This window comes from Rhinoderma darwinii, assembly GCF_050947455.1.
Source record: "Rhinoderma darwinii isolate aRhiDar2 chromosome 2 unlocalized genomic scaffold, aRhiDar2.hap1 SUPER_2_unloc_44, whole genome shotgun sequence".
NCBI classification, from domain to species: Eukaryota; Metazoa; Chordata; class Amphibia; order Anura; family Rhinodermatidae; genus Rhinoderma; species Rhinoderma darwinii.
Genome location: NW_027461712.1, coordinates 25,914 through 38,062, shown reverse-complemented (window position 1 = coordinate 38,062; position 12,149 = coordinate 25,914).

Here is a 12,149-nt window from a genome sequence, read left to right as displayed (position 1 = left end):
TCTCTCCTCTTATATCTCCTCCTGTAATGTCCTCTGATATCACATAATAACAGTCTGGACATGCTGGGAGTTGTAGTTCTCTCTTATATCTCCTCCTGTAATGTCCTCTGATATCACATAATAACAGTCTGGACATGCTGGGAGTTGTAGTCCTCTCTTATATCTCCTCCTGTAATGTCCTCTGATATCACATAATAACAGTCTGGACATGCTGGGAGTTGTAGTCCTCTCCTCTTATATCTCCTCCTGTAATGTCCTCTGATATCACATAATAACAGTCTGGACATGCTGGGAGTTGTAGTTCTCTCCTCTTATATCTCCTCCTGTAATGTCCTCTGATATCACATAATAACAGCCTGGACATGCTGGGAGTTGTAGTTCTCTCCTCTTATATCTCATCCTGTAATGTCCTCTGATATCCCATAATAACAGCCTGGACATGCTGGGAGTTGTAGTTCTCTCCTCTTATACCTCCTCCTGTAATGTTCTTAGATATCACATAATAACAGCCTGGACATGCTGGGAGTTGTAGTTCTCTCCTCTTATATCTCCTCCTGTAATATACTCTGATATTACATAATAACAGCCTGGACATGCTGGGAGTTGTAGTTCTCTCCTCTTATATCTCCTTCTGTAATGTCCTCTGATATCACATAATAACAGTCTGGACATGCTGGGAGTTGTAGTGCTCTCCTCTTATATCTCCTCCTGTAATGTCCTCTGATATCACATAATAACAGTCTGGACATGCTGGGAGTTGTAGTTCTTTCTTCTTATACCTTCTCCTGTAATGTCCTCTGATATCACATAATAACAGTCTGGACATGCTGGGAGTTGTAGTCCTCTCCTATTATATCTCCTCCTGTAATGTCCTCTGATATCACATAATAACAGCCTTGACATGCTGGGAGTTGTAGTTCTCTCATCTTATATCTCCTCCTGTAATGTCCTCTGATATCACATAATAACAGTCTGGACATGCTGGGAGTTGTAGTTCTCTCCTCTTATATCTCCTGTAATGTCCTCTGATATCATATAATAACAGTCTGGACATGCTGGGAGTTGTAGTCCTCTCCTCTTATATCTCCTCCTGTAATGTCCTCTGATATCATATAATAACAGCCTGGACATGCTGGGAGTTGTAGTTCTCTTCTCTTATATCTCCTCCTGTAATGTCCTCTGATATCCCATAATAACAGTCTGGACATGCTGGGAGTTGTAGTCCTCTCCTCTTATATCTCCTCCTGTAATGTTCTCTGATATCACATAATAACAGTCTGGACATGCTGGGAGTTGTAGTTCTCTCCTCTTATATCTCCTCCTGTAATGTCCTCTGATATCACATAATAACAGCCTGGACATGCTGGGAGTTGTAGTTCTCTCCTCTTATATCTCCTCCCTGTAATGTCCTCTGATATCACATAATAACAGCCTAGACATGCTGGGAGTTGTAGTTCTCTCCTCTTATATCTCCTCCCTGTAATGTCCTCTGATATCACATAATAACAGCCTAGACATGCTGGGAGTTGTAGTCCTCTCTTATATCTCCTCCCAGTAATGTCCTCTGATATCAGATAATAAAAGTCTGGACATGCTGGGAGTTGTAGTCCTCTCCTCTTATATCTCCTCCTGTAATGTCCTCTGATATCACATAATAACAGTCTGGACATGCTGGGAGTTGTAGTCCTCTCCTCTTATATCTCCTCCTGTAATGTCCTCTGATATCACATAATAACAGTCTGGACATGCTGGGAGTTGTAGTCCTCTCTTATATCTCCTCCCTGTAATGTCCTCTGATATCACATAATAACAGTCTGGACATGCTGGGAGTTGTAGTTCTCTCCTCTTATACCTCTTCCTGTAATGTCCTCTGATATCACATAATAACAGCCTGGACATGCTGGGAGTTGTAGTCCTCTCCTCTTATATCTCCTCCTGTAATGTGCTCTGATATCACATAATAACAGTCTGGACATGCTGGGAGTTGTAGTTCTCTCCTCTTACATCTCCTCCTGTAATGTCCTCTGATATCACATAATAACAGTCTGGAGATGCTGGGAGTTGTAGTTCTCTCCTCTTATATCTCCTCCTGTAATGTCCTCTGATATCACATAATAACAGTCTGGACATGCTGGGAGTTGTAGTTCTCTGCTCTTATATATCCTCCTGTAATGTCCTCTGATATCACATAATAACAGTCTGGACATGCTGGAAGTTGTAGTTCTCTCCTCTTATATCTCCTCCTGTAATGTCCTCTGATAACACATAATAACAGACTGGACATGCTGGGAGTTGTAGTCCTCTCCTCTTATACCTCCTCCTGTAATGTTCTCTGATATCACATAATAACAGTCTGGACATGCTGGGAGTTATTGTTCTCTCCTCTTATATCTCCTCCTGTAATGTCCTCTGATATCACATAATAACAGCCTGGACATGCTGGGAGTTGTAGTCCTCTCTTATATCTCCTCCTGTAATGTCCTCTGATACCACATAATAACAGTCTGGACATGCTGGGAGTTGTAGTTCTCTCCTCTTATACCTCCTCCTGTAATGTCCTCTGATATCACATAATAACAGTCTGGACATGCTGGGAGTTGTAGTTCTCTCCTCCTATATCTCCTCCTGTAATGTCCTCTGATATCCCATAATAACAGTCTGGACATGCTGGGAGTTGTAGTTCTCTCCTCTTATATCTCCTCCTGTAATGTCCTCTGATATCACATAATAACAATGGGGACATGCTGGGAGTTGTAGTCCTCTCCTCTTTTACCTCCTCCCTTAATGTCCTCTGATATCACATAATAACAGTCTGGACATGCTGGGAGTTGTAGTTCTGTCCTCTTATACCTCCTCCTGTAATGTCCTCTGATATCACATAATAACAGCCTGGACATGCTGGGAGTTGTAGTCCTCTCCTTGTATTTCTCCTCCTGTAATGTCCTCTGATACCACATAATAACAGTCTGGACATGCTGGGAGTTGTAGTTCTCTCCTCTTATACCTCCTCCTGTAATGTTCTCTGATATCACATAATAACTGTCTGGACATGCTGGGAGTTGTTGTTCTCTCCTCTTATATCTCCTCCTGTAATGTCTTCTGATATCACATAATAACAGCCTGGACATGCTGGGAGTTGTAGTCCTCTCTTATATCTCCTCCTGTAATGTCCTCTGATACCACATAATAACAGTCTGGACATGCTGGGAGTTGTAGTTCTCTCCTCTTATATCTCCTCCTGTAATGTCCTCTGATAACACATAATAACAGACTGGACATGCTGGGAGTTGTAGTCCTCTCCTCTTATACCTCCTCCTGTAATGTCCTCTGATATCACATAATAACAGCCTGGACATGCTGGGAGTTGTAGTCCTCTCTTATATCTCCTCCTGTAATGTCCTCTGATACCACATAATAACAGTCTGGACATGCTGGGAGTTGTAGTTCTCTCCTCTTATACCTCCTCCTGTAATGTCCTCTGATATCACATAATAACAGTCTGGACATGCTGGGAGTTGTAGTTCTCTCCTCCTATATCTCCTCCTGTAATGTCCTCTGATATCCCATAATAACAGTCTGGACATGCTGGGAGTTGTAGTTCTCTCCTCTTATATCTCCTGTAATGTCCTCTGATATCATATAATAACAGTCTGGACATGCTGGGAGTTGTAGTCCTCTCCTCTTATATCTCCTCCTGTAATGTCCTCTGATATCATATAATAACAGCCTGGACATGCTGGGAGTTGTAGTTCTCTTCTCTTATATCTCCTCCTGTAATGTCCTCTGATATCCCATAATAACAGTCTGGACATGCTGGGAGTTGTAGTCCTCTCCTCTTATATCTCCTCCTGTAATGTTCTCTGATATCACATAATAACAGTCTGGACATGCTGGGAGTTGTAGTTCTCTCCTCTTATATCTCCTCCTGTAATGTCCTCTGATATCACATAATAACAGCCTGGACATGCTGGGAGTTGTAGTTCTCTCCTCTTATATCTCCTCCCTGTAATGTCCTCTGATATCACATAATAACAGCCTAGACATGCTGGGAGTTGTAGTTCTCTCCTCTTATATCTCCTCCCTGTAATGTCCTCTGATATCACATAATAACAGCCTAGACATGCTGGGAGTTGTAGTCCTCTCTTATATCTCCTCCCAGTAATGTCCTCTGATATCAGATAATAAAAGTCTGGACATGCTGGGAGTTGTAGTCCTCTCCTCTTATATCTCCTCCTGTAATGTCCTCTGATATCACATAATAACAGTCTGGACATGCTGGGAGTTGTAGTCCTCTCCTCTTATATCTCCTCCTGTAATGTCCTCTGATATCACATAATAACAGTCTGGACATGCTGGGAGTTGTAGTCCTCTCTTATATCTCCTCCCTGTAATGTCCTCTGATATCACATAATAACAGTCTGGACATGCTGGGAGTTGTAGTTCTCTCCTCTTATACCTCTTCCTGTAATGTCCTCTGATATCACATAATAACAGCCTGGACATGCTGGGAGTTGTAGTCCTCTCCTCTTATATCTCCTCCTGTAATGTGCTCTGATATCACATAATAACAGTCTGGACATGCTGGGAGTTGTAGTTCTCTCCTCTTACATCTCCTCCTGTAATGTCCTCTGATATCACATAATAACAGTCTGGAGATGCTGGGAGTTGTAGTTCTCTCCTCTTATATCTCCTCCTGTAATGTCCTCTGATATCACATAATAACAGTCTGGACATGCTGGGAGTTGTAGTTCTCTGCTCTTATATATCCTCCTGTAATGTCCTCTGATATCACATAATAACAGTCTGGACATGCTGGAAGTTGTAGTTCTCTCCTCTTATATCTCCTCCTGTAATGTCCTCTGATAACACATAATAACAGACTGGACATGCTGGGAGTTGTAGTCCTCTCCTCTTATACCTCCTCCTGTAATGTTCTCTGATATCACATAATAACAGTCTGGACATGCTGGGAGTTATTGTTCTCTCCTCTTATATCTCCTCCTGTAATGTCCTCTGATATCACATAATAACAGCCTGGACATGCTGGGAGTTGTAGTCCTCTCTTATATCTCCTCCTGTAATGTCCTCTGATACCACATAATAACAGTCTGGACATGCTGGGAGTTGTAGTTCTCTCCTCTTATACCTCCTCCTGTAATGTCCTCTGATATCACATAATAACAGTCTGGACATGCTGGGAGTTGTAGTTCTCTCCTCCTATATCTCCTCCTGTAATGTCCTCTGATATCCCATAATAACAGTCTGGACATGCTGGGAGTTGTAGTTCTCTCCTCTTATATCTCCTCCTGTAATGTCCTCTGATATCACATAATAACAATGGGGACATGCTGGGAGTTGTAGTCCTCTCCTCTTTTACCTCCTCCCTTAATGTCCTCTGATATCACATAATAACAGTCTGGACATGCTGGGAGTTGTAGTTCTGTCCTCTTATACCTCCTCCTGTAATGTCCTCTGATATCACATAATAACAGCCTGGACATGCTGGGAGTTGTAGTCCTCTCCTTGTATTTCTCCTCCTGTAATGTCCTCTGATACCACATAATAACAGTCTGGACATGCTGGGAGTTGTAGTTCTCTCCTCTTATACCTCCTCCTGTAATGTTCTCTGATATCACATAATAACTGTCTGGACATGCTGGGAGTTGTTGTTCTCTCCTCTTATATCTCCTCCTGTAATGTCTTCTGATATCACATAATAACAGCCTGGACATGCTGGGAGTTGTAGTCCTCTCTTATATCTCCTCCTGTAATGTCCTCTGATACCACATAATAACAGTCTGGACATGCTGGGAGTTGTAGTTCTCTCCTCTTATATCTCCTCCTGTAATGTCCTCTGATAACACATAATAACAGACTGGACATGCTGGGAGTTGTAGTCCTCTCCTCTTATACCTCCTCCTGTAATGTCCTCTGATATCACATAATAACAGCCTGGACATGCTGGGAGTTGTAGTCCTCTCTTATATCTCCTCCTGTAATGTCCTCTGATACCACATAATAACAGTCTGGACATGCTGGGAGTTGTAGTTCTCTCCTCTTATACCTCCTCCTGTAATGTCCTCTGATATCACATAATAACAGTCTGGACATGCTGGGAGTTGTAGTTCTCTCCTCCTATATCTCCTCCTGTAATGTCCTCTGATATCCCATAATAACAGTCTGGACATGCTGGGAGTTGTAGTTCTCTCCTCTTATATCTCCTCCTGTAATGTCCTCTGATATCACATAATAACAATGGGGACATGCTGGGAGTTGTAGTCCGCTCCTCTTTTACCTCCTCCCTTAATGTCCTCTGATATCACATAATAACAGTCTGGACATGCTGGGAGTTGTAGTTCTGTCCTCTTATACCTCCTCCTGTAATGTCCTCTGATATCACATAATAACAGCCTGGACATGCTGGGAGTTGTAGTCCTCTCCTTGTATTTCTCCTCCTGTAATGTCCTCTGATACCACATAATAACAGTCTGGACATGCTGGGAGTTGTAGTTCTCTCCTCTTATACCTCCTCCTGTAATGTTCTCTGATATCACATAATAACTGTCTGGACATGCTGGGAGTTGTTGTTCTCTCCTCTTATATCTCCTCCTGTAATGTCTTCTGATATCACATAATAACAGCCTGGACATGCTGGGAGTTGTAGTCCTCTCTTATATCTCCTCCTGTAATGTCCTCTGATACCACATAATAACAGTCTGGACATGCTGGGAGTTGTAGTTCTCTCCTCTTATATCTCCTGTAATGTCCTCTGATAACACATAATAACAGTCTGGACATGCTGGGAGTTGTAGTTCTCTGCTCTTATATCTCCTCCTGTAATGTCCTCTGATATCACATAATAACAGTCTGGACATGCTGGGAGTTGTAGTTCTCTCCTCTTATATCTCCTCCTGTAATGTCCTCTGATATCACATAATAACAGTCTGGACATGCTGGGAGTTGTAGTTCTCTCCTCTTATATCTCCTCCTGTAATGTCCTCTGATATCACATAATAACAGTCTGGACATGCTGGGAGTTGTAGTTCTCTCCTCTTATACCTCCTCCTGTAATGTCCTCTGATATCACATAATAACAGTCTGGACATGCTGGGAGTTGTAGTTCTCTCCTCCTATATCTCCTCCTGTAATGTCCTCTGAAATCCCATAATAACAGTCTGGACATGCTGGGAGTTGTAGTCCTCTCTTATATCTCCTCCTGTAATGTCCTCTGATATCACATAATAACTGTCAGGACATGCTGGGAGTTGTAGTTCTCTCCTCTTATATCTCCTCCCTTAATGTCCTCTGATATCACATAATAACAGCCTGGACATGCTGGGAGTTGTAGTCCTCTCCTCTTATATCTCCTCCTGTAATGTCCTCTGATATCCCTTAATAACAGTCTGGACATGCTGGGAGTTGTAGCTCTCTCCTCTTTTACCTCCTCCCTTAATGTCCTCTGATATCACATAATAACAGCCTGGACATGCTGGGAGTTGTAGTTCTCTCCTCTTATAGCTCCTCCTGTAATGTCCTCTGATATCCCATAACAGTCTGGACATGCTGGGAGTTGTAGCTCTCTCCTCTTATATCTCCTCCTGTAATGTCCTCTGATATCACATAATAACAGTCTGGACATGCTGGGAGTGGTAGTCCTCTCCTCTTATACCTCCTCCTGTAATGTCCTCTGATATCCCATAATAACAGCCTGGACATACTGGGAGTTGTAGTTCTCCTCTTATATCTCCTCCCTGTAATGTCCTCTGATATCACATAATAACAGCCTGGACATGCTGGGAGTTGTAGTCCTCACCTCTTATACCTCCTCCTGTAATGTCCTCTAATATCACATAATAACAGTCTGGACATGCTGGGAGTTGTAGTTCTCTCCTCTTATATCTCCTCCTGTAATGTCCTCTGATATCACATAATAACAGCCTGGACATGCTGGGAGTTGTAGTTCTCTCCTCTTATATCTCCTCCTGTAATGTCCTCTGATATCACATAATAACAGTCTGGACATGCTGGGAGTGGTAGTCCTCTCCTCTTATACCTCCTCCTGTAATGTCCTCTGATATCCCATAATAACAGCCTGGACATACTGGGAGTTGTAGTTCTCCTCTTATATCTCCTCCCTGTAATGTCCTCTGATATCACATAATAACAGCCTGGACATGCTGGGAGTTGTAGTCCTCACCTCTTATACCTCCTCCTGTAATGTCCTCTAATATCACATAATAACAGTCTGGACATGCTGGGAGTTGTAGTTCTCTCCTCTTATATCTCCTCCTGTAATGTCCTCTGATATCACATAATAACAGCCTGGACATGCTGGGAGTTGTAGTTCTCTCCTCTTATATCTCCTCCTGTAATGTCCTCTGATATCACATAATAACAGTCTGGACATGCTGGGAGTGGTAGTCCTCTCCTCTTATACCTCCTCCTGTAATGTCCTCTGATATCCCATAATAACAGCCTGGACATGCTGGGAGTTGTAGTTCTTTCCTCTTATACCTCCTCTTGTAATGTCCTCTGATATCACATAACAGCCTGGGCATGCTCGGAGTTGTAGTCCTCTCCTCTTATACCTCCTCCTGTAATGTCCTCTGATATCACATAATAACAGTGGGGACATGCTGGGAGTTGTAGTCCTCTCCTCTTTTACCTCCTCCCTTAATGTCCTCTGATATTACATAATAACAGCCTGGACATGCTGGGAGTTGTAGTTCTCTCCTCTTATAGCTCCTCCTGTAATGTCCTCTGATATCCCATAATAACAGTCTGGACATGCTGGGAGTTGTAGTTCTCTCCTCTTATATCTCCTCCTGTAATGTCCTCTGATATCACATAATAACAGTCTGGACATGCTGGGAGTTGTAGTTCTCTCTTCTTATACCTCCTCCTGTAATGTCCTCTGATATCACATAATAACAGCCTGGACATGCTCGGAGTTGTAGTTCTTTCCTCTTATACCTATTCTTGTAATGTCCTCTGATATGACATAACAGCCTGGGCATGCTGGGAGTTGTAGTCCTCTCCTCTTATACCTCCTCTTGTAATGTCCTCTGATATCACATAATAACAGCCTGGGCATGCTGGGAGTTGTAGTTTTCTCCTCTTATATCTCCTCCTGTAATGTCCTCTGATATCCCATAATAACAGCCTGGGCATGCTGGGAGTTGTAGTTTTCTCCTCTTATATCTCCTCCTGTAATGTCCTCTGATATCACATAATAACAGTCTGGACATGCTGGGAGTTGTAGTTCTCTCCTCTTATACCTCCTCCTGTAATGTCCTCTGATATCCCATAATAACAGCCTGGACATGCTGGGAGTTGTAGTTCTTTCCTCTTATACCTCCTCTTGTAATGTCCTCTGATATCACATAACAGCCTGGGCATGCTGGGAGTTGTAGTCCTCTCCTCTTATACCTCCTCCTGTAATGTCCTCTGATATCACATAATAACAGCCTGGACATGCTGGGAGTTGTAGTTCTCTCCTCTTATATCTCCTCCTGTAATGTCCTCTGATATCACATAATAACTGTCTGGACATGCTGGGAGTTGTAGTTCTCTCCTCTTATATCTCCTCCTGTAATGTCCTCTGATATCCCATAATAACAGTCTGGACATGCTGGGAGTTGTAGTTCTCTCCTCTTATATCTCCTCCTGTATTGTCCTCTGATATCACATAATAACAGTCTGGACATGCTGGGAGTTGTAGTTCTCTCCTGTTATATCTCCTCTTGTAATGTCCTCTGATATCACATAATAACAGCCTGGACATGCTGGGAGTTGTAGTTCTCTCCTCTTATATCTCCTCCCTGTAATGTCCTCTGATATCACATAATAACAGTCTGGACATGCTGGGAGTTGTAGTCCTCTCTTATATCTCCTCCTGTAATGTCCTCTGATATCACATAATAACTGTCAGGACATGCTGGGAGTTGTAGTTCTCTCCTCATATCTCCTCCTGTAATGTCCTCTGATATCACATAATAACAGTGGGGACATGCTGGGAGTTGTAGTCCTCTCCTCTTTTACCTCCTCCCTTAATGTCCTCTGATATCACATAATAACAGCCTGGACATGCTGGGAGTTGTAGTTCTCTCCTCTTATAGCTCCTCCTGTAATGTCCTCTGATATCCCATAATAACAGTCTGGACATGCTGGGTGTTGTAGTCCTCTCCTCTTATATCTCCTCCCTGTAATGTCCTCTGATATCCCATAATAACAGCCTGGACATGCTGGGAGTTGTAGTTCTCTCCTCTTATACCTCCTCCTGTAATGTCCTCTGATATCCCATAATAACAGTCTGGACATGCTGGTAGTTGTAGCTCTCTCCTCTTATATCTCCTCCTGTAATGTCCTCTGATATCACATAATAACAGCCTGGACATGCTGGGAGTTGTAGTTCTCTTCTCTTATATCTCCTCCTGTAATGTCCTCTGATATCACATAATAACAGTTTGGACATGCTGGGAGTTGTAGTTCTCTCCTCTTATATCTCCTCCTGTAATGTCCTCTGATATCACATAATAACAGTCTGGACATGCTGGGAGTTGTAGTTCTCTCTTCTTATATCTCCTCCTGTAATGTCCTCTGATATCACATAATAACAGTCTGGACATGCTGGGAGTTGTAGTCCTCTCCTCTTATATCTCCTCCTGTAATGTCCTCTGATATCACATAATAACAGTCTGGACATGCTGGGAGTTGTAGTTCTCTCCTCTTATACCTCCTCCTGTAATGTTCTCTGATATCACATAATAACAGTCTGGACATGCTGGGAGTTGTAGCTCTCTCCTCTTATATCTCCTCCTGTAATGTCCTCTGATATCACATAATAACAGCCTGGACATGCTGGGAGTTGTAGTTCTCTTCTCTTATATCTCCTCCTGTAATGTCCTCTGATATCACATAATAACAGTTTGGACATGCTGGGAGTTGTAGTTCTCTCCTCTTATATCTCCTCCTGTAATGTCCTCTGATATCACATAATAACAGTCTGGACATGCTGGGAGTTGTAGTTCTCTCTTCTTATACCTCCTCCTGTAATGTCCTCTGATATCACATAATAACAGCCTGGACATGCTGGGAGTTGTAGTTCTTTCCTCTTATACCTATTCTTGTAATGTCCTCTGATATGACATAACAGCCTGGGCATGCTGGGAGTTGTAGTCCTCTCCTCTTATACCTCCTCTTGTAATGTGCTCTGATATCACATAATAACAGCCTGGGCATGCTGGGAGATGTAGTTTTCTCCTCTTATATCTCCTCCTGTAATGTCCTCTGATATCACATAATAACAGTCTGGACATGCTGGGAGTGGTAGTCCTCTCCTCTTATACCTCCTCCTGTAATGTCCTCTGATATCCCATAATAACAGCCTGGACATGCTGGGAGTTGTAGTTCTTTCCTCTTATACCTCCTCTTGTAATGTCCTCTGATATCACATAACAGCCTGGGCATGCTGGGAGTTGTAGTCCTCTCCTCTTATACCTCCTCCTGTAATGTCCTCTGATATCACATAATATCAGCCTGGACATGCTGGGAGTTGTAGTTCTCTCCTCATATCTCCTCCTGTAATGTCCTCTGATATCACATAATAACAGCCTGGACATGCTGGGAGTTGTAGTTCTCTTCTCTTATATCTCCTCCTGTAATGTCCTCTGATATCACATAATAACAGTTTGGACATGCTGGGAGTTGTAGTTCTCTCCTCTTATATCTCCTACTGTAATGTCCTCTGATATCACATAATAACACTCTGGACATGCTGGGAGTTGTAGTTCTCTCCTCTTATATCTCCTGTAATGTCCTCTGATATAACATAATAACAGTCTGGACATGCTGGGAGTTGTAGTCCTCTCCTCTTATATCTCCTCCTGTAATGTCCTCTGATATCACATAATAACAGTGGGGACATGCTGGGAGTTGTAGTCCTCTCCTCTTTTACCTCCTCCCTTAATGTCCTCTGATATTACATAATAACAGCCTGGACATGCTGGGAGTTATAGTTCTCTCCTCTTATAGCTCCTCCTGTAATGTCCTCTGATATCCCATAATAACAGTCTGGACATGCTGGGAGTTGTAGTTCTCTCCTCTTATATCTCCTCCTGTAATGTCCTCTGATATCACATAATAACAGT